This window comes from Apodemus sylvaticus, chromosome X, assembly GCF_947179515.1.
Source record: "Apodemus sylvaticus chromosome X, mApoSyl1.1, whole genome shotgun sequence".
NCBI classification, from domain to species: Eukaryota; Metazoa; Chordata; class Mammalia; order Rodentia; family Muridae; genus Apodemus; species Apodemus sylvaticus.
In genome coordinates this window covers 98,184,023-98,205,356 of record NC_067495.1, presented here as the reverse complement: position 1 = coordinate 98,205,356, position 21,334 = coordinate 98,184,023, and the positions used below count along the sequence as shown (strand labels likewise).

Here is a 21,334-nt window from a genome sequence, read left to right as displayed (position 1 = left end):
TCCAGGAGGGTAGTAGCACTTCCAGCCACTCACCCTGGGAGTTGCCACTTACCTCAAATTTCACATGACTAGTTGCCTTTATGTCCTGCAGGTCCTATGTCCATCCATCCATCTGAGTCTCTTTCTCCACACCTTTATCTCCTCCCTCCTGCTTCCTTGATTTGGCAACTCTAAGGGTCCAGCCTGTCCCTTTCTGCCCAACCATTAGCTGCTGGAATCTTTATTGATCAATCAAAACCCAACTCTGTACAAGGACCTTTAACTTTGGGACACATATATTCCCAATTGTTCCAAATAAATAGAGCAAATCTGCAACACCCTGTGCAGTAGTAGTAAAGTAGCTTGTTCAGCCTGCTTTTATGTAGAACCCATGACTACCTTCCATCAATCACTCAATAGAAAATGCTCTACAGGCCAGCCTACGGAATGTTCTTAGTGAGGCATGTTCTCAGGTGAGGCTCTACCCTCTCTCATGTCTCTAGCTTGTATGAAGGTGACACAAATCCAGTCAGCACACTTGTGTATGCTTTATCTCTTCCTTTAGTGTGTATCCTTCTGTGGTTTGGTGTTATTTTACATGTACATCTAGCTGGGCTGGAACTCACTATGTAGAGCAGGCTGACTGAACATTCTGTGATCTTCCAGCCTCTGCCTTCTGATTGTTGAGGTCATGATAGTCACACACTATTCAACTCTTCTTGGGGTGTTTTTTTCTAACACATTCATTTCCATTTGACATTTAAACAGTCTCTTATTTTACATAGTGGACAATTTGCTTTTCATTTAATCTCAAGAATAACCTATCATTTTGCAAACAAGAACACAACAAGTAGCAAGCTGTGAGTTTTTGTAGATGTTGGGAAAGAGAAAGAGAGGGAAAAGAGGAACAGAGAAAGTCATGCCTTTAGAAGTAGGGTCCAAGACAGCAAGAAAGTGAACTAAGAGAGTCAGTAAGTAGCTGTGCTAGAGGTAGAGGAGAAGCAGGCTGAAGTCCTTCATAAAAGGAAGACTTCCAGAGTGTCAGGACAGGAAGGCTCAGGTTATCACTGGTATCTGAAAAGGAAGAAGAAAGAGACACTTTTCAGTTAGAATTTAAAATGGATTATGGACCGGAGAAGATAACATTTTTAACTCGCATGAGGCTCAGCAAGGTCAAGCACTTCTTTTGAGGCACACTTCATGATCTGAGTTCAGTTCTAACAAATTAGGGGAAGGCCACATGTGGTCCTCATGATCTGTAATCTCAGGTTTCCTACAGCAAGATGGGAGACATGGGCATAAGAATTAGCTAAAATCTGGCGTGCCAGGTAGCCTGGAATACATGGAACATATAATATAATACATGTAGTACAATAAATGCAGTATACTACAGCAGCAGAAAGAAGAGAAACCCTCCCTCTAAAGAAGGTTGGGGGAGACAGCTGAATCTAAAAAATATTGAAGCCGGGTTTCCATGACAACCACAAATGCTCCTCTCCTCTCTCTTCTCAGGAACTAGGAATGCTCTGCCCATCCCTCCCTTCCTTTCTCTCAAAGCAGAAGTCATTCACCCTTGTTATCTGTCACATTAGAAAGCATAAGGGAAACTACCACCAGCCAGAAAGCAGACCTTTACTCAAGCTGTGAATAAAACATTCCTAGAGGCATGCATGGCCCAGGGTCTCCTCCTAGACTAGGTCTCCATGGAAACATTGTCATGGTTATAGAGCAACATTGTTGCCCTGGTCATAGATGAGGTCTTTTATCTTCCTCAGGAGATTATGGAGATATGTTAGGTTGTGACACCCTGAGTAGAAAGAGACCCAAAGAAGAAAAGTAAACACTTGGAATCGAACCAAAGACCATATGCATCCAAAGCATGAGCTCAAACCTCAGAGCTACAACTCCAGCCCAGCAAGTTGCCAGGTTTATAGCCTATATCAATAATGAGTGACCAAAACTGCATTTATAGGGCTTGAAAGAATCTGCAGCACATCTTTGTTTAGGATTTGTTGCTTTCTAATTTAAGATTTTTGTGGGATTTTTATGTTTTTCTTCTATGAGAACAGAATCTCTTTTCAATGACAAGAAAATAGTATTAGCAACAAGAAATTCTGTGTTCTTTAAAACATGGCATACATACAATACATTGAGAGGATTGTGTGAAATTAATTATAATGGCTTTCTGTAGGTTTAGTAAGAACCGGCCAGGGTGGGGCAGACGTTGGGAAGATGGCATTGCAAGGTTGGGTCCCTTATTGCTAGGGCTGCCCTTAGTCTTGTGTGCCTCCCTTGGGGGAAGGATACCAGGAGCTCTTGGAGACCGAGGCCGGCATCCCTTTACCATGTCATGTAGTGCCAAAGCTTGCAAATACCTGGTTCTTGTTTGTTCCTTTATAATCCCCTTCCCCTAGATCTCTGGGCCTCTCTCCTATCCTGTTGCACCATCAGGAAGGTCAGTGGCCTGAACTCAAGCTTGAATAAAGACTCTCATGTGCTTGCATAGGATTCGTGGTTCCTGGTGCTCTCTTTGGGGTTTTCATGATCTGGGTACAACACTGGGTCTTCAGGTAAAACTGTTTCCAGTTTTCTGAGGAACCACCAGATTGACTTCCACCAGCTTGCAATCCCACCAGCAAAGGAGGAGTGTTCGTCTTTCTCCACATCCTCACCAGCATCTACTGTCTCCTGAGATTTTTATCTTAGCCATTCTAACTGGTGTGAAGTGGAATCTCATGGTTGTTTTGATTTGCACTTCACCAGCGACTAAGGACTTTGAACATTTCTTTAAATGCTTCCTGGCCATTTGAGATTCCACTTTTGTGAATTAGTTTTCTGTTTAGATGTGTACTCCCAATTATTAGTTGGGTTATTTGTTTGTTGGGAGTTTAACTTGTTATGTTCATTTATATTTTGGATGTGTGCCCTCTGTCCGATGTAGAGTTATTGAAGATTGTTTTTCCTAATCTATACATTGTTTTTTTTTTGATGTATTGATGGTCACTTTTGCCTTACAGGAGCTTTTCAGTTTCATGACATTCCATTGGTTAATTGTTGCTCTTAGAGCCTGAGCCACTGGAGTCCTTTTTAGAAAAATTTTCTCTGTGCCAATGAGTTTGAGGCTCTTTCCAAATTTCTCTTCTTTTAGATCCAGTGTATCTGGCTTAGTGTTGAGGTCCTTGATCCACTTGGACTTGAGCTTTGTGCAAGGTAACAAATATGGGTCTATTTTCAGTTTTTTACATAGAGACTGCCAGTTATATCAGTACCATTTATTGAAGACTCACTATTTTCCCCCTTTATGTTTTTGGGTTCTTTGTCAAATTTCAAGTGTCAATAGGTATATGGGATAACTTCTGGGTCTTTGATTCTATTCCATTGATTGAACTGTGTGTCTTTGCACCCATAACCCCCTAGGTCTTTATCACTATTACTTTGTAGTACAGCTTGAGGTCAGGGATGGTGATTTCCCCAGAAGTTCTTTCATTGCTGCAAATTGTTGTGGATATTCTTGATATTTTGTCTATCCATAAGGAGTCGAGAATTGATCTACCCATGTCTGTGAAGAATTCTGTTGGAATTTTGATGGGGATTGGATTGAATCTATATATTCTTTTGGTAAGATGGCCATTTTCACTATGTTAATATTGCCATTCCATGAGCATGGGGGATTTTCTGAGGTCTTCTTCAACTTCTTTTCTCAGGGATGTGAAGTTCTGTCATACAGATCTTTTACTTGCTTGGTTAGAGTTACACCGAGATACCTATTGCTATTTGTGTCTATTGTGAAGAATGTTGCTTCCCTACTTTCTTTCATTTCTTTCCCTGGCAGTTTGTCATTTGTATAAATGAAGACTACTGATATGTGTGCTTTAATTTTATATCCTGTCACTTTGCTGATGTTGTTTATCAATGTTCATACTTCTCTGGTGGAATTTTGCAGGTCGATTATATATGCTCTCATATCATCTGCAAATAGTTATACTTTGATTTCTTCCTTTCTAATTTGCATCCTCTTGATCAATACTCTACTCAATGATACCTTGGTCAAGGAAGAAATAAAGAAAGAAATCAAAGATTTCTTAGAAATTAATGAAAATGAAAGCACAACATACACAAATCTATGGGACACAATGAAAGCAGTGCTAAGAGGAAAACTCATAGATTTGAGTGCCTCCAAAAAGAAATTTGAGAGAGCTTACACTAGAAGATTAACAGAACAACTGAAAGCCCTGGAACAAGAAGAAGCTAATTCACCCAGGAGGAGAAGAAGACAGGAAATCATCAAACTCAGGGCTGAAATCAATCAAGTAGAAACCAAGAGAACCATACAAAGAATCAACAAGACCAAAAGCTGGTTCTTTGAAAAAATCAACAAGATAGATAAACCCTTAGCCAGACTAACCAAAGGGCACAGAGAAAGTATCCAAATTAACAAAATTAGAAGTGAAAAGGGAGATATTACAACAGAAACTGAGGAAATTCAAAAAATTATCAGATCTTACTACAAAAAGCTGTAGTCAACACAACTGGAGAATCTAGAGGAAATGGAGATTTTCTTAGACAGATACCAATTAACAAAATTAAACCAGGATCAAATAGACCATCTAAACAGACCCATAACCCCAAGAGAAATAGAAGGGGTCATAGATAGGCTTCCAACCAAAAAAAGCACAGGACCAGATGGTTTCAGTGCAGAATTCTATCAGACCTTCAAAGAAGACTTAACACCAATACTCTTCGAACTTTTCCACCAAATAGAAACAGAAGGAACACTACCCAATTCCTTCTTCGAAGCCACTATTACGCTGATACCAAAACCACACAAAGATCCAACTAAGAAAGAGAATTTCAGGCCAATTTCCCTTATGAATATGGATGAAATAATACTAAAAAAATTCTTGCCCACCAAATCCAAGAACATATCAAAACGATCATCCACCATGATCAAGTAGGCTTCATCCCAGGGATGCAGTGATGGTTCAATATAAGGAAATCCATAAATGCTATCCACTACATAAACAACCTCAAAGAAAAAAACCACATGATCACTTCATTAGATGCTGAAAAAGCATTTGACAAAATTCAGCATCCTTTCATGCTAAAAGTCTTGGAAAGGACAGGAATTCAAGGCCCATATCTAAACATAGTAAAAGCAATATACTGCAAACCGGTAGCCAACATCAAACTAAATGGAGAGAAATTTGAAGCAATCCCACTGAAATCAGGGACCAGACAAGGCTGCCCCCTCTCTCCTTATCTTTTCAATATAGTGCTTGAAGTCCTAGCTAGCGCAATTAGACAACATAAGGAAGTCAAAGGGATACAAATTGGAAAGGAAGAAGTCAAACTATCACTATTTGCAGATGATATGATAGTATACTTAAGTGACCCTAAAACCTCTACTAGAGAACTTCTACAGCTGATAAACAACTTCAGCAAAGTGGCTGGCTACAAAATCAACACAAGCAAATCAGTAGCCTTTATATATTCAAAGGATAAGCAGACTGAGAAAGAACTTAGGGAAATGACCCCCTTCCCAATAGCTACAAACAGCATAAAGTATCTTGGGGTGACTCTAACCAAACAAGTAAAAGACCTATATGATAAGAACTTCAGATCTCTGAAGAAGGAAATCGAAGAAGATCTCAGAAAATAGAAAAACCTTCCATGCTCGTGGATTGGCAGGATTAATATAGTTAAAATGGCCATCTTGCCAAAGGCAATCTACAGATTCGCTGCTATTCCCATAAAAATCCCAACCCAGTTCTTCATAGAGCTAGAAAGAGCAATTCTCAAATTCATCTGGAATAACAAAAAACCCAGGATAGCTAAAAATATTCTCAACAGTAAAAGAACTTCAGGGGGTTTCAATATCCCAGACTTTAAACTCTACTACAGAGCAATAGTGATAAAAACTGCATGGTATTGGTACAATGTCAGGCAAGCAGATCAATGGAATAGAATTGAAGATCCAGAAATGAACCAACACACCTATGGTCACTTGATCTTCAACAAAGGAGCTGAAAGCATCCAGTGGAAAAAAGATAGTCTTTTCAACAAATGGTGCTGGTTCAATTGAAGTTCAGCATGCAGAAGAATGTGCATCGATCCATTCTTATCTCCTTGTACTAAGCTCAACTCCAAATGGATCAAGGACCTCCACATAAAACCTGACACACTGAAACTAATAGAAAGGAAACTGGGGAAGACCTTGGAGGACATGGGCACAGGGAAATCTTCCTGAATAGAACACCAATAGCTTATGCTCTAAGATCAAGAAATGACAAATGGGACCTCATAAAACTACAAAGTTTCTGTAAGGCAAAGGACACTGTCAAAAGGACAAAACGTCAACCAACAGACTGGGAAAGGATCTTCACCAACCCTAAATCCGACAGAGGGCTAATATCTAATATATACAAAGAACTCAAGAAAGTAGAACCCAGAGAACCAAATAACCCCATTAAAAAGTGGGGTACGGAGCTAAACAAAGAATTTTCACATGAAGAACTTCGGAGAGCTGAGAAACACCTTAAGAAATGTTCAACATCATTAATCATTAGGGAAATGCAAATCAAAACAACCCTGAGATTTCACCTCACACCAGTCAGAATGGCTAAGATCAAAAACTCAGGACACAGCAGGTGTTGGTGAGGATGTGGAGAAAGAGGAACACTCCTCCACTGCTGGTGGGATTGCAAGATGGTGCAACCACTTTCGAAATCAGTCTGGCGGTTCCTCAGAAAACTGGGCATGTCACTTCCTGAGGACCCTGTTATACCACTCCTGGGCATATATCCAGAGGATTCTTCAGCATGCAATAAGGACACATGCTCCACTATGTTCATAGCAGCCCTATTTGTAGTAGCCAGAAGCTGGAAAGAACCTACGTGTCCTTCAACGGAGGAATGGATACAAAAAATGTGGTATATATACACAATGGAGTACTATTCAGCCACTAGAAACAATGAATTCATGAAATTCTTAGGCAAATGGATGGAGCTGGAGAACATCATACTAAGTGAGGTAACCCAGTCTCAAAAGATCAGTCATGGTATGCACTCACTGATAAGTGGATATTAGCCTAGAAACTTTGAATACCCAGGACATAATCCACAAATTAAATGATGTCCAAAAAGAATGGAGGAGTGGCCCCTGGTTCTGGAAAGACTCAGTGCAAGAGTATAGGGGAATTCCAGAACAGGGAAGTGGGAAGGGGTGGATGGAAGAGTAGGAGGACGGAAGAGGGCTTATGGGACTTGTGGGTAGTGGGGACCCAGAAAAGGGGAAATCATTTGCAATGTAAATAAAAAATATATCAATAAAAAAATTGCTTAAAAAAAAAAAAGACTATAGGTTTGCTGCCACCCTGTGGCCGTAATGAGAACTGCATCAATGTGAGTCAGGCCTGATGAACTCTATGGAGGGGAGGGAGAGAACCTAGACTGTGAACAGGACTTTCCTGTCACAGTCCTCTAGCCATTACCTAGACTAGTATACCACTTGTTAGTCTTCTGAGATGTCCTTCCTCTTGTGGCCATTTACCATCCAACTGGATAGATTTCATACCATCAACATAACTCTGCACCCTGGATGTCAGAGATTCAAACTGTCAAATACCAGCTGATACTAATGCACATCCAGGGGGAACCCAGTAGTGAAAGACAAAGGCTTCACTAGAGTTCTTCTAAGCTAGTGGGAAGGACAAAAGACTGTTTCCTCCAGGAACAGGATCAAGGCACTTCTGTATGCTGTCCCCATGACACTGACTGATCTTCAAGGTTTATCCTCCCTCAGTTCCTTTATAAATCCACATTTAGGCTGAAGAGATCATTTAAACCCGCATTGGAGCAGCCGTGGAGCCTCGGTCTCAGAGAGCTCCTGGTAGCCTTCCTCCTAGGGAGGCACACGAGGGTGAAGGAAACCCAAGTGTCAGTGTACCCAACCTTGCAATGCCATGGTCCCAACCTCTGCCCACCTTGTCCTGATCTTACTAACCCTGCAGAAACACATTATAATTAATTTGACATGACAGTCTCAATTTATTGTGTGTATGCCATGTCTCAAAAAACACAAATTTTCCTGTTCTTAGTATTATGTTCTTTTCATTAAAAATAGATTCTTTTGTCCTAGAAGATATAACAGAAAAAGTCCATAAAATAATAAACTAGAAGCCATAAATCGAGCACTAAGACATGATGCAGATCCTTACATGCCCTTTAAAGGCAGCTTCAGTCATTTTATGTTGACATAGGCTATAATCACAGTACTTGCTGGCCTCTTGGTATAGCTTAGTTGTAGAGCACCATGCCTTGAACACATGGGGTCCCGGGTTCGACTCCCGGTATCTCTGAGCTTTTTCTTTTTCTCTTCAGGGTCTCATTCTACACAGTGTGTCACATCCTAGAACACATTTCCATAGAGACTTCCAGAGTCTCCTCAGTATAGTAAAAGAGCTCATCTAGGACCATGAAAACAATGTTGCTCTATAACCTTGATGTGAAAACAATGTTGCTCTTTAACCTTGATGATGTTTCCATGGAGACCTCCATCTTCTGGTGAGCACAGCCTGGCCATGCCTCTAGGAATGTTTCCTTCACTAGTTGAGCGAAGCTCTGCCTTCTAGCGGGTGTAGTTTCCCTTATGGGTATGATTTCTCAGGTGATAAAGGACAAGAATATATGAATTCTTCTTTGCGAGAAAGGAAGGTTGGGCTGTGGAGAGCTTTTCTTTGGACAGTTCACCTAAAATGAGAATAACCTGGGTGTTTTCCTTTTGAGGGGCTGCAGACAAACTCTGTAAATGTTTCAGAGTACACAGGCACTGGTGACTTTTGTTCTGTCTTTGCAGCTAATATTAGGGTAACCTGCTTATTGTCCTTTTTGGGAGCTGCAGATAAACTTTTTAAATCTTTGAGAGTGCTCAGGGACTGGTGAGTTTTGTTTGGTCACTTCACCTAAAATTAGGATAATCTTGGTGTTTTCCTTTTCAGGGGTTGCAGACAAGCTCTGTAAATATTTCAGAGTGCTCAGGGACTGGTGGCTTTTGTTCTAACTCTTCCACAGATATTAGGGTAACCTGAGTATTATCCTTTTTGGGAGGTGAAGATAAACTTTTTAAGTCTTTGAGAGTGCTCAGGGACTGGTGAATTTTGTTCAGATACTTCACCTAAAATTAGGGTAACCTGGGAATGGTCCTGTTGAGGGGCTGCAGATAAAGTTTGTGAAAGTTTCAGAGTACTCAGGGACTGGTGGCTTTGGTTTGGTCACTTCACCTACATTTCGGATAATCTGTGTTTTCCTTTTCAGGGGTTGCAGACAACTCTGTAAATATTTCAGAGTGCTCAGGGAATGGTGGCTTTTGTTCTGATGTTTCTGCTAAAATTGTGGGAAGCAGTGTATTGCCCTGTTCAGGAGCTGCAGATAAACTTTTTAAATCTCTGAGAGTGCTCAGGGACTGGTGTCTTTTGTGCAGACACTTCACCTAAAATTAGGATAACTCGGGGATGTTCCCTTTGTAGGTCTCCAGATAAAGTTTGTGAAAGTCTCTGGGTGCTCAGGGACTAGTGGCTATTTTTTTTTTGGACACTTCACCCAAAATGAGGATAAACTGGTTGTTTTCCTTTTGAGGGGCTGCAGACAAACTCTGTAAATGTTTCTGAGTACATAGGAACATGTGACTTTTGTTCTGTCTGTGCACCTAATATTAGGGTAACCTGCTTATTATCCATTTTGGGAGCTGCAGATAAACTTTTTAAGTCTTTGAGAGTGCCCAGTGACTGGTGAGTTTTGTTAGGACACTTGAGCTAAAATTAGGATAACCTGGTTGTTTTCCTTTTCAGGGGTTGCAGGTAAACTCTGTAAATATTTCACAGTGCTCAGGGACTAGTGACTTTTGTTCTGTCTTTTCCCCTGATATTAGGTAACCTGGGTATTATCCTTTTTGGGAGCTGCAGGTAAACTTTTTAAATCTTTGAGAGTGCTCAGGGACTAGTGAGTTTTGTTCAGACACTTCACCTAAAATTAGGATAACCTGGGAATGATCCTGTTGAGGGGCTGCAGATAAAGTTTGTGAAAGTTTCAGAGTGCTCAGGGACTGGTGGCTTTGGTTTGGACACTTCACCTAAAATTAGGATAATCTGGGTGTTTTCCTTTTCAGGGGTTGCAGACAAACTCTGTAAATATTTCAGAGTGCTCAGGGACTGGTGGCTTTTGTTCTGATGTTTTTGCTAAAATTTTGGTAACCAGTGTATTGGCCTGTTCGGGAGCTGCAGATAAACTTTTTAAATCTCTGAGAGCGCTCAGGGACTGGTGTCTTTTGTGCAGACTCTTCTAAAATTAGGATAACTCGGGGATGGTTCTTTTGAGGGTCTTTAGATAAAGTTTGTGAAAGTCTCAGGGTGCTCAGGGACTAGTGGGTGTGTTTTTTGGACTCTTCACCTAAAATGAGGTTAACCTCGGTGTTTTCCTTTTGAGGGGCTGCAGACAAACTGTCTAAATATTTCAGAAAACACGGGGACTGGTGGCTTTTGTTCTGACTTTTCAGCTAATATTATGGTAACCTGGATATTGTCCTGTTTGGGAGCTGCACATAAACTTTTTAAATCTTTAGAGTGCCCAGGGACTGGTGACTTTTGTCCAGACACTTCACCTAAAATTAGGAAAACATGGGAATGGTCCTTTTGAAGGGCTGCAGATAAAGTTTGGGAAAATTTCAGGGTTCTCAGGGACTAGTTGCTTTTGTTCACACACAACACCTAAAATAGGGATAAGCTGGGTGTTTTCCTTTTGAGGGGCTGCAGACAAACTCTGTAAATGTTTCAGAGTGGGCAGGACTGGTGGCTTTTGTTTTGAGATGTCCCCTAAAATTAGGGTATCCAGGGTATTTTCCTGTTGAGGAGCTGCAGGTAAACTTTTTAAATCTCAGAGAGTGGTCAGGGGATTGGTGGGTTTTGTTTAGAAAATTCAACTAAAATTATGATAACCTGGTAATGCCCCTGTTGAGGGTCTGCAGATGAACTGTAAATATTTCAGAGTACTTAGGGATTGGTGGCTTTTGTTCTGACTTTTCAGCTAATGTTAGGGTAACCTGGGTATTGTCCTGTTCAGGAGCTACAGATAACCTTTTTAAATCTCTGAGAGTGCTTAGTGATTCTTGGGTTGTGTTGCAACACTTCACCTAAAATTAGGATAACCTGGGGATAGTCCTGTTGAGGGGCTGCAGTAAAGTTGGTGAAAGTTTCAGAGTGCTCAGGGATTAATGGGTTTTGTTCAGATTTGTTGCCTAAATATGCAGAACTAAATATGTAATGGAAACGTAGTCACTGTGGATACCTTTTTCAGTGTGGACCTAGGCAAATAGGTAGTGAAAGGAGCATTCTCTGGAGCCAGGCTCATGTGTTCCCAGAGGTGAGCACTTGAATCTCCCTGAGGGTGGGAAGACAGATGCAGGGATCCCAGACACAAGTAGGCTCACTCCCACTTCAGGATTTGTGGTCAGTGTGTTCCTAGCAGAAGGAGAGGGATTGGGACCTTTCTGCCTCCTCAGAGGGTGCTGCACTAGGGTGTACTGGAGCCATTGCCAGGGCATTCTGGGGAGTGGAGGGAGCAGGGAGAGATAGGACAGAATACAGTGTGCACTCTCTGATCCCAACTTCCACTCTCTGACTCAGGGATGAGAAGTAGAACATTACTGGTAAAGCCTAAAAGTAGTCAAAATTTTTCCAGTATATTTGTCTAAGATGATTATTTCAATATGCCGTTGGAAGCGGGGGAGCGTTGATTGGGGAAGGGGAGATGCCTTATGGGATTTTTGGGGAAGGAGGGAACCAGGAAAAGTGATATTTGAAATGTAAATAAAGAATATATCTAATAATAAAAAAATAAATAAATATGCAGTTGCTTACAGGACTTTCTTTTCTTTCTCTTTCTTTCTTTCTTTCTTTCTTTCTTTCTTTCTTTCTTTCTTTCTTTCTTTCTTTCTTTCTTTCAATTTTCTGTTTTCTTTTGTTTTAACTCTGCATTTCATGATCCTCCTACCTCAGCTTCCTGATGATGGGATTACAACTGTGGGACACTTTGTGCTTTGAGTTAACTGCAAATTTTAATTTGCCATCCTTTGTGTTTTAACCACTCTGTGATCCTGATTCTCCTCAGAAGCCCCTGATGTGCTGCTGTCTGCACACCTACTGTCTTAATGTTGTTAATAAATCTCTTATAAAATGAACAATCTTACTCAATGTTCCAGTGCACAACTGCACACCTGAAACCTTTCACATTTTTCAATTTCTGTTTCCTCTTTGACTTTTGGAAAATTTTCTGCAAGTTTCATAGAAATTTGCCATTGGATATGAACTTTTTACACTTTACTCCTAGTTATGGACTTAAATTCTCTCTCTCTTTTAATCTATGGAAATTTTTATTTCCAGTTCTCCAATTTTGGTTTTTATTTAGTGTCTTGTGTGTGAAATCTTTACATAGAACCTAGTGACAGAGATTTTCTTTTGCGTTTTCTGTAAGACATTGTATAGGCATTGTTTATAAAATTATTTTTTCATGTAATACATATGTAGATCTAATTTATATTTGTTTTTAATTATTTATTTATTTATTCTTTTATTTTTGGATTGGATATTTTTTCTTTATTGATATATTTTTTATTTACATTTCAAATGATTTCCCCTTTTCTGCGTACCCATTCCACGCAAGTCCCATAAGCCCTCTTCCCTCCCCCTGTTCCTCCATCTAACCCTTCCTGCTTCCCTGTTCTGGTATTCCCCTATACTGTTGCACTGAGTCTTTCCAGAACCAGGGGCCACTCCTCCATTCTTTTTGGACCTCATTTAATATGTGGATTATGTCTTGGGTATTCAAAGTTTCTAGGCTAATATCCACTTATCAGTGAGTGCATATCATGATTGATCTTTTGAGACTGTTACCTCACTTAGTATGATGTTCTCCAGCTTCATCCATTTGTCTAAGAATTTCATGAATTCATTGTTTCTGATGGCTGAATAGTACTCCATTGTGTAAATATACCACATTTTTGTATCCATTCCTACGTTGAGGGACACCTGGGTTCTTTCCAGCTTCTGGCTACTACAAATAGGGCTGCTATGAACATAATGGAGCATGTGTCCTTATTGCATGCTGAAGAATCCTCTGGGTATATGCCCAGGAGTAGTATAGCAGAATCCTCAGGAAGTGTCATGCAGACTTCTCACCAGAGACCATGAAAGCTAGCTTATTCATGTTCCCCAGTATTTCCTTAAGAGATTCATTTATGTCCATTTTGTGTTCTTCTAGCAGCATCATGATCAGTGATTTTAAATCCAAATCTTGTTTCTCTGGCGTGTTGGTATAACCAGGACTTGCTGATGTTGGAGAGTTTGGTTCAGATGCTGCCATATTGCCTAGATTTCTGTTAGTAGCGTTCCTGTGTTTGCCCTTTGCCATCTTGTTCTCTGGAGTTAGTTGGTCTTGTCCTTGGCTGGTGTTTGGGCCTCCTGAGGGGCTCTGGGGCTATTACTGCAACACTATATGGCTGGGTTTCCCCTGTAGCAGATTGCTGATGTGCTGTCTTCCTCTTGGGTGCCCTTGCAGCTCTAGTGTGCTTTGCCCCAGATTGTGTCTGTGAACCAGATGGAGCCCGTTTGCACCTTCAGGGAGTGCTGATGGTGTATGCTGCCAGGACCTTTTCCGCATGCTGATCACTCTGCTGGGCAGCCGATCTCCCAACCGGGTTGGTGCACACAAGGCTAGCCTGGCTGCTCAGGCCCTGGGTCCAGGTAAAAGCCTGGGAGGCCAAGGTCCGAGCAAAGTTCCCCTCGGGCTATGACTGTTAATTGGGTCTTTCAGGTGGCCAGGATGGCGGGCGTGTGTGCTAGTGCTCCCTGAAAGTGCTGGGAGAGTCTGCTGGGCTAACAACCTCCTGGGTGGGTTGACACACAGATGGCCCACCAAGCCGCCCAGTTCTTGGGGTCAGTCCAGGGCCTGTTGGGGCCTAGACACCCGCTTTGTTAGCCTCAGGCTATGCCTGTTAGCAGGCTTTGCCTGCTAGAGCTCTCTGGCTTCCTATAGGCAAAATGGCGGTGCGCGTGCTGGCCTGGGCAAAAAAATAAAAAACCTCCTGGCTGGGTTGGCACCCCGATGGCCCCCCGAACAACCCAGGGCCTGGGTGCAGGCCAATGCCCGTCAGGCATAGATCCCTTGATGTTGGCCTCGGGTTATGTTTGTGTACCTCAGTCTGTCCAATCTCTCTGGAGTCCGAAACCAAGATGAAATTCTTAGGCAAATGGATGGAGCTGGAGAACATCATACTAAGTGAGGTAACCCAGACTCAAAAGGCGAATCATGGTATGCACTCACTAATAAGTGGATATTAACCTAGAAAACTGGAATACCCAAAACATAACCCACACATCAAATGAGGTACAAGAAGAATGGAGGAGTGGCCCCTTGTTCTGAAAAGACTCAGTGAAGCAGTATAGAGCAAAATTAGAACGGGGAAGTGGGAAATAGTGGGTGGGAAAACGGGGAGGGAAGAGGACTGATGGGACTTTTGGGGAGTGGGGGTCCAGAAAAGGGGAAATCATTTGAAATGTAAATAAATATATCAATAAATTAAAAAACTACATAGAGTCATAACTGTACTAAATTTTTGTTTACACGTGTGTGTTCATGTGTGTGTGTGTGTGCCTGGGTGTGTGAGTGTTCTTGTGTAAGTGCAAACATAAAAATGGCATATTAAAAGTGTGAAGGCCAGTGGACAATATTTTTTAGATTCAGTTGTCTCCTACAACCTTCTTTACAGGCACGGTTTCTCTTCTTTCTGCTGCTGTAGTATACTACATGTATTGTACTACATGTATTATATTATGTGTTCCATGTATTCCAGGCTACCTGGCACGCCAGATTTTAGCTAATTCTTGTGCCCATGTATCCCATCTTGCAGTAGGAATCCTGAGATTACAGATTGTGAGGACCACAATGGGCTTTTCCCCTGATTTGTTAGAACTGAACTCAGATCATGAAGTGTGCTTCAAAAGAAGTGCTTGTATTGCTGAGCCTCCTGCAAGTTAAAAATGTTATCTTCTCAGCTCCATAATCCACTTTAAAATTCTAACTGAAAAGTGTCTCTTTCTTCTTCCTTTTCAGATACCAGTGATAATCTGAGCCTTCCAGTCCTGACACTCTGGAAATTCTTCCTTTTATGAAGGGCTTCAGCCTGCTTCTCCTCTACCTCTAGCACAGCTACTTACTGACTCGCTTGGTGCACCTGCTTGCTGTCTTGGACCCTAACTCCAAAGGGACGACTTTCTCTGTTTCTCTTATCCCTCTCTTCTTCTTTCCCAACAGCTAACAAAGCTTATAGCCTGTCTACTTGTTGTGTTTTCTTTGCAAAATGGTAGGTTATTCTTGAGATTAAACAAAAAGCAAATTGTCCACTGTGCAAAATAAGAGAATATTTAAATGTCAAGTGGAAATGAATGTGCTAGGAAAATACAGCCCAAGAAGAGTTGCATAGTTTGTGATTATGACCTCAACAATAAAGAGGCAGAGGCTGAAAAAAAAGGAGGCAGATGCTGGAAGATCACAAAATGTTCAAAGTCAGCCTGCTCTACATAGTGAGTTGCAGGCCATCTAGGAGTATATGTATAATAGCACCAAACCACAGAATAGTTGAACCCGGGACCCCAATGTGTTCAAGGCATGGTGCTCTACCGCTAAGCTATATCAAGAGGCCAGTGAGTAGAGTGATTACAGCCAATATCAACATAAAATGACTGAAGCTGCCTTTAAAGGGCATGTAAGGATGTGCATCATGTCTTTGTGCACGATTTATGGCTTCTAGTTTATTATTTTATGGAGTTTTTCTGTTATTTCTTCTAGGACAAAAGAATCTATTTTTAATGAAAAGAAAATAGTACTAAGAACAGGAAATTTTGTGTTCTTTGAGACATGGCATACACACAATAAATTGACAGTGTCATGTCAAATTAATTATAATGTGTTTCTGCAGGGTTAGTAAGATCAGGACAAGGTGGGCAGAGGTTGGGACCCTGGCATTGCAAGGTTGGGTACACTGACACTTGGGTTTCCTTCACCCTCGTGTGCCTCCCTAGGAGGAAGGCTACCAGGAGCTCTCTGAGACCGAGGCTCCACAGCTGCTCCAATGCAGGTTTAAATGATTTCTTCAGCCTAAATGTGCATTTATAGAGGAACTAAGGGAGGATAAACCTTGAAGATCAGTCAGTGTCATGGGGACAGCATACAGAAGTGCCTTGATCCTGCTCCTGGAGGAAACAGTCTTTTGTCCTTCCCACTTGCTTAGAAGAACTCTAGTGAAGCCTTTGTCTTTCACTACTGGGTTCCCCCTGGATGTGCATTAGTATCAGCTGGCATTTGACAGTTTGAATCCCTGACATCCAGGGTGCAGAGTTATGTTGATGGTATGAAATCTATCCGGTTGGATGGTAAATGGCCACAAGAGGAAGGACATCTCAGAAGACTAACAAGTGGTACACTAGCCTAGGTGATGTCCAGAGGTCTGTGACAGGCATCATGGTTGCAAACACCCTCTTATTCTGCTTCTGGAGAGTGCAGTCCCTGCATTGGACCATGGTCAGATTCTTTACATCCAACCCAGCATCAAAGGCTCTCTGTTCCCCAAGGTTGCTGTCCATGATCACTCACTTTTTCTTTTTTATTTTTTTTTAATTTTAACGTTATTTTTTGTTTATTTTCATTCCAATCAATTTATGCCTTCTATACCCCGATCCTCATCCCATTCCTCCTCCCTCTTGCCTACAAGAAGGTGCTCACCCCATGCCTCCTCCTTCCTGGGTCCTCAAGGCTAGTAAGGATCAAGATAATTTTCTTCCACTGAGGCCAGACCAGACAGTCCTCTGCTGTATATGTGCCAGGGGCCTCAGATTGGGCCTGCATGCTCCTGTATGATGTCTCAGTCTCTGGGATCTCCCTGGGAGTCTAGGTTAGTTGAGTCTTCTGCTATTCCTATGTGGTCATTCTCTTTTTTCAGGTTATTCAGTCCTTGACCAAATTCAACCTCAGGTTGAATCCAATGGTCAGGTGTAAGTATCTGCCTCTCTGTAAGTCAGCTGCTGGTAGGGCCTCTCTCAGGAAAGCCTTGTCAGGGTTTGGTCTGTGAGCACACCATAGGATCAGTAATAGTGACAGACCTAGGTCACCCCCATGAGATGGATCCTAAGTTGGGCTGGTCATTGGCAGCATTTCCCTCAGTCTCTTCCCCAGTTTTGTTTCTGCAGTTCTTTTAGACAGGAACAATTCTGGATTAGAGTCTTGACTGTGGTTTATTTACACTGTCTATCTAAAGGAGGTTGATTCTTTGAGTTCCCTCTTCTCCATGTTGGGTGTTTTCGCTAAGGTCACCTTCAATGAGTCCTGAGAGTCTAGTACCTCCTAGGTCTCTTGTACTATATAGATGGTCTCCCTACTTCCAGAGGATGCACATTTCCATTCATTCTCCTGGCCCTCTGCTATACTCTCTCCTGTCCCCTCCATATCAGACCCTGTTCCTCCTTTCCCCTCTCCCTCCATTCTCACACACAGGTCCCTCCCTCCCTCTGCCTACTATGATTATCCACCCCCCACTTCTAAGCAGGATTGAAGCCTCCTTACTTGGCATTTCTGCATGTTGTGATGTTCTCTGGGTTGTATTCTAGGTATTCAGTACTTTTTGGGTAATATTCACTTATCTAGTACCACCCATTTACCTGATAAATCATGATGTCCTTGTTTTTATAGCTGAGTAGTATTCCCTTGAGCAAGTGAAGCACATTTTCTGTATCCATTATTCTGCTGAGGGACATCTGGGTGGTTTCTGGCTATTACAAATAAGGCTGCTATGAACATAGGGGAGCATGTATCCTTGTGGTATGGTGGGGTGTCTTTAGGGTATATGCACAAGGGTGATATATCTGGATTAGAGAGGCGTGGTTCCCACTCTTGAGGTCTGAGACAGATCATGAAAGGTCCCAGATAGTTGCAAAACAGACAAATCGCCTGCTGCTAGCTGCTAACAACAGAATGGGCTAAGAAAACATAAGTTGTTCCCAGGTTGAGGTGCTATTTTTGATGCATGTGCCCTCCTTATGGTTTAAACAGGTGCTGTAAACCAACCAGCTTAAATGCCAACATCCCTTTACCATCTCATGTAGGTCCAAGGCTTGCAAACACCTGCATCTTATTTGCTCCTTTATAATCCCCTTCCCCTAGATCTCTGGGCCTCTCTCTTCTCCTGCTGCACCATCAGGAAGCTCTGTGACCTGAGCTCAAGCTTGAATAAAGACCCTCATGTGCTTGCATAGGAGTTGTGGTTCCTGGGACTTATATTCAAATTCACAGGGTCCTAGAGTAGGTCTGCTATGGACTCCCTTCATAAACTTTGTATATTTTGTAAACTTTGTAAACCATCTAGACAGGAAAGCTGCCAGGTCCCATCTTGAGGAACTCCAGCAGCCAGGACACACCCCCAGACTTTCTTAACTGTCATTAGAGTGATTCCAGCCTCTGTAAAGTTCATAAAGTTTATCTCTAGCCTCTCAACAGAACCTGCCCCAGATCATGCTAATTTTAGGTGAAAAGTCTGAATGAAAGCCACCAATCCCTGAACATGAAAACCCACCAATCCAGGAACAGGAAAACTCACTAATCTCTGAGCTCCCCCAGACTCAGCACTTAAAATCCCCCCATCACTCACAGTGGAAATCTCCTCTCTAGAAAACTCAGTCCCCCTAAGAAACACTTTACAAATACTGTGTGTGTTTCTGTCCCAGTTCTCAGCTCCCTCTTGGGAGCAGAGGAAGACAGTCCTGTATTTGTCTCTCCACCACCTGAACCCTCCCAACAGGTCTCTTTTATGAGATTTGCTGTCTGGTATGACTCTCCCACCTGAATTAAAACAAAAACAAGGAAAGAAGTGGAGTAGGGCTGAGGCTCCTGAGGTCCTCATCTCAGCTGTGGATACACACCCCTCACCCATTCCCTCCCCACCCACTGCCCCTGTAGGGACAAAGCCTCTGGTGAGTCTTGCCTCTTAGCACCTGCCACTACAGTCCCTCTCCTAGGTCATGGTGAGAAGGGATTGTCTCTTCTATGTAGGAGATTATTGTAGAGTCCTCTAAGTTTCAGTGACACCTGACTAATCATACATGTAATGCAGACAGTTTCAAAGCAGGCCAAGGCCATCTCCTCCAACTAGCAGCAATCAATTGTGGACTTAGTACTGTTTTCTCAAGAGGTCTGTGGAGAGTTCAAGACAGCTGGTGGAGAGTAGTCTGCCTAGTTACTTTACATTTACCCACTGGACTATATGAAGTGAAAAATAGTGTGTGGCAAAGTTGAGGAAAAGATTACCAGCCTCCCCAAAAATTTGAAATCAGTTTTTGAAGGCCTGAAAGTTAAGGCACGTTTTAAAAGAGAATAGAGGTGTGTTCAACAAGTTACTGGAAACTTTGATGCCCTGAAAGATGTGAGCATATTGTTAATTCAGTAACATTATTATGAATTTGGCATTATACTGTTAACTGAACTATTAATCCAACATAAAATTGAGTTAAAATGGAGGAACCCGAATAATTCAGTATTATTTGTTGTAGCTCTGTCAGGTTTTGAAGAGCAAATAATTATTTGCTCTTAATATTCTTATTTTCTTTTTATTGAAAATAGATTTTTTTTGTCATACAAGAAATGACACACAAAAAAAATCTCCTAAAACACTAAAGTGGATGCCATGAATTTTACACAAAGACCTGATATGAATCCCCGGAAGCCTGTGAATTTTGCTTCAGTGTCTGTAAATTCATATATGAAGTGATCAGGCTACTCACAGGTATGGGGATGTAGCTTAATGGTAAAGCACATGCTTTGCATGTATGGGGTACTGGGTTCGATTCCCTGCATCTCCATTTAAGTCTCTTCAACCTTAGATTTTCTATTTTCAGATCCTTTTCTACACAAGGTGTCTCAGACTTTAACTTTCTGTTATGAAGTGATAGATGCATAGGTAATTATTGATGAAAGCACGCATCTAGGACCATGACAACAATGTTGCTCTATAACATGACATTTCCATGGAGACCTCCACAGACTGGGGAGAGCACTGTCGTCATGTCTCCAGGAATATGTTTTGTTCACAGCATGAGTGAAGCTCTGCTTTCTGACTGGTTGCAGTTTCCCTTGTGGGTAAGCTTTCTCAGGTTGGGGGCCTAGATAACAGGAGGGAAGGAGTTCTACTTTGAGAGACTGGAAGAGAGGGTGGGGTGGAGCCATCCCTAGTTACTAAACAGAATGCTCATTGTGGTTGTCATGGAAACCTAGAATCATTGTGGAAACCTTTTTCAGTGTGTACCTAGGAGAATATGTAGTGAAAGGAGCATTCTCTGGAGCCAGGCTTGTGGGTTCCCAGAGGTGAGCACTTGAATCTCCCTGAGGGTAGAAGACAGATTCTGGGATTCCAGACCCAAGGAGGCTCACTACCACTTCAGGATTTGTGGCCTTTGTGTTGTTGGCAGAAGGAGAGGGATTGGGATCTTTCTGCCTCCTCAGAAGCTTTTGTACTAGGGTGCACTGAAGCTATTGTCAGAGTGTTCTTTTGGGGTCAGTTAGAGAAAGGAGATTGGACTGTGTGCATTCCTAATCAGTTAGAGCTCTCTCTCTCTCTCTCTCTCTCTCTCTCTCTCTCTCTCTCTCTCTCTCTCTCTCTTTCTCTCTCTCTCTCTCAGTCTCTGTGTCTTTCTCTCTCACTCTCTCTCTCTCTCTCTGTCTGTCTCTCTCTCCCTCCCTTGTCACTCTCTCCCTCTCTCCCTCTCTTCTTTTCCTCTCCCAGTCTCTCTCTCCCCCCTCTACCCCCCCTCTCCCTCTCTTCTACCTCTCTCTCTCTCTCTCTCTCTCTCTCTCTCTCTCTCTCTCTCTCTCTTTCTCTCTCTCTCTCTATCTCAATTTTCAGTTTTACTTTGCTTTGAGACAGCATTCCACTGTGTCCTAACCTCAGATTCCTGGTGATGAGATTACAATTTTGGGGCACTGTGTGTGCTAGGGGTCAGTCTGAGATTCAAGTTGCATTCTTTTGTGGTATCTACTCTTCCTTGTGACCATGATGTCTTCTAAGAATCCCTACAATGCTATTGCCTGCATATGGCACTAATATCACTAATAAATCCCTTATAAAATGAACAATCCTATTCAATGTCCCTGGGAACTACAGAATGCCTGAAACCTTTCAGAGCTTTCTATTTCTCTGTTCTGAGTGAACTTTGGGACCTTTCTGCATGGTTCATAAAAATTCGTTATTGGATATAGAGTTTTCAAAC

General features: G+C 42.0%; 1 non-coding gene and 1 pseudogene across 1 annotated transcript; both read left to right on the top strand.

Annotated features, from left to right (window-relative positions):
* The first annotated feature begins 8,302 nt into the window (after positions 1 to 8,302).
* Positions 8,303 to 16,673, top strand: LOC127674613 (presenilins-associated rhomboid-like protein, mitochondrial; annotated as a pseudogene).
* Positions 16,674 to 19,858: 3,185 nt separating this feature from the next.
* Positions 19,859 to 19,930, top strand: Trnaa-ugc (transfer RNA alanine (anticodon UGC)). Its single transcript has one exon. It is a non-coding gene; the product is annotated as a tRNA-Ala (tRNA).
* The last annotated feature ends 1,404 nt before the right edge of the window (positions 19,931 to 21,334 follow it).